The sequence below is a fragment of the Diuraphis noxia genome, unplaced genomic scaffold, assembly GCF_037042655.1.
Source record: "Diuraphis noxia isolate RWA-SAM2 unplaced genomic scaffold, SU_Dnox_SAM2 contig0006, whole genome shotgun sequence".
NCBI lineage: Eukaryota > Metazoa > Arthropoda > Insecta > Hemiptera > Aphididae > Diuraphis > Diuraphis noxia.
This window is the reverse complement of record NW_028301716.1, coordinates 2,262,078-2,264,448: the sequence shown is the minus strand read 5'-3', so window position 1 is coordinate 2,264,448 and position 2,371 is coordinate 2,262,078. Positions and strand designations below refer to the sequence as shown.

The window sequence follows — 2,371 nt, the reverse complement described above, 5'->3', positions numbered from 1 at the left end:
TTAGGATTAAGTAACAGTGCCTTAATTTAATATGATATATATAACAATTGTATCTGGAAACTAAGTATAAAATAATAATATAATAAGGATAAATGTGCTAAATGATCCAAATAAGTACCTGTTTGGCTAGATATAATAATATAGGATATGGCACCAAGTATAAATCAAACATAATATGTGATATGTAAATCGTTTGTAAGTATCAGTATAATAAAGGTAATTGTTCGCTGGTTAATAAATTTAACGCCTTTAAATTTAGTGGACTGTAAACATTTGCTTTTATTTTACACGATAAGTATATATTTGGCTCGTCACAGTGCTCACGTCCGACTAACGGCAGTGCAGTTGGGAGACACCGGTCGAGCGACAATTACCATTAATAATAACAATAATAATAATTTGATTTCGACAATATAGGTACTCATTAAAACGTTAACATAAATAATAAAATATAATGAGTATACGCGACAAGCCGCCCGCCTTGAAATAACATTTCAAATAATAATTCAAATTATATAATCAACATATAAACCTATCTTAATTACACCTAATAGGCATATTATACAAACTAAATAAACAAAAAATAAATATTTTTTACAAATTACAATTACCCACAAATGGTAATGGACATAATTGCCTGACGGCTCGACGAAATGTTCCATTCGCCGTTTTAACATCAGCCACGCGTATGACATTGTCTTGCCCTGGTATGACATTGATAATCCGACCTAAACGCCATTTCATTGGTGGAAGGTTTTCCTCGCGCATGATAACGATGGAATCTTCCTTCAGTTTTACACCCCTTTCGCTTGCCCACTTTGACCGTTCCTGAAGCTGAGACAGGTACTCTTTACTCCACCGTCTCCATAGAATATCCGAATATTGTGACACGCGTCGCCAACGAGATAGATAACTTGTTGGTACGTTCGTTTCATCAACTTCTGGTATGGCGGAGAGAGTCACCGATGAGAAAATGCCCGGGAGTTAAATGTGACATATCGCTAGGATCGGAGGACATAAGGGTTAGACGACTATTTAGACACGCCTCTGCTCGGGTTATAATAGTTAGCAACTCTTCGTAAGTGAAGTACGAATCACCCAAGATTTTAGATAATAAGGATTTCATAGATTTTACACCTGCTTCCCATAGACCCCCGAAGTGAGGTGAACGGGAGGGTATGGATTTCCAATCAATGCCTAAATCTGATAACGTATCCATAGTCCTTTTTTTATTTTCGTCACTATGAAATAATTGGTACCATTCCTTTAATTTCCGGTTTGCTCCGACAAAATTCGTTGCATTATCTGAGTAGATTACAATGCTTTTTCCACGCCGGTCAAAAAATCTATTTAATGCGCGGATAAAGGCGTAGGTGCTCAGGTCACTGACGAGCTCGAGATGTATAGCTCGCGTAGCTAAACAAATAAAAACACTTACATAAGACTTCACTTTCGGGGCATTTCTTCGAATACTAGTTTTAACCATAAACGGCCCGGCGAAGTCTACTCCACATCTTAGAAACGCGCGGCCTGGAGATACTCGATGTTTAGGTAGATCACCCATTATCGGTTGCATTATAATAGGTTTCTGTTTGAAACGAACAACGCATTTGTTTACTATATTTCGTGCTAAATTTCGGCCGTTAATTGGCCAGTAGCACATGAGTACCGACGATAACATAGCTTGTGGACCTTCGTGCCATTGGCGGATATCCATCGAAAAATGTGGGGGGGGGGGCTACAATTTTTTTTATGAACCAAAGCCGCGGGGATGAGACTACGCCCCCACTCCCCCTCGTTAATAATTTTAAACAAAATTTTAATTTAACATTGAAATAATTATACTGAACAACTGAACGAAATATTTTGAATGAAATGACTGTCTAATTATTTTTTTCATATTTAAAATTTAATACTATAATCTTACATAACAAATAATAATATAGTTTAGGTACTGTAGAAAATAAATAGGTACTATAAAATATTTGTCTTAAATGTTTTATTTTAAAACCATCATCCTTGAGGATTTAGAAAATTCATTTAAAATACATTCAGTATCCATATTTTTTGTTACATCTTTCTCTATATGTAGAATAGAAAGATTTGTAAATCGTTCTTGATACATAGAAGTTCTCACCCACGTCTTTATTCTTCGCATAGCCGAAAAAGAAAATAACAACCGACAAGTTACGTTATTTAACACGACGTACTATTTACAATTGACAAACAAAACATTGCTACCTCTCACACAGTTACAGGCAGCTACGGAAACAGGCCACTCGCCATCATAATTGACACAAAAGACGACAGTTTTGGATTTCCCTAATATTTATTTTTACACGAAAGATAAGAACACGGTGTCACGGACCAC

At 35.9% G+C, this 2,371-nt stretch overlaps 1 pseudogene; it reads right to left on the bottom strand.

Annotated features, from left to right (window-relative positions):
- Positions 1-594: 594 nt before the first annotated feature.
- LOC149054517 (uncharacterized) lies at positions 595-1,126 on the bottom strand (annotated as a pseudogene).
- Positions 1,127-2,371: the final 1,245 nt, after the last annotated feature.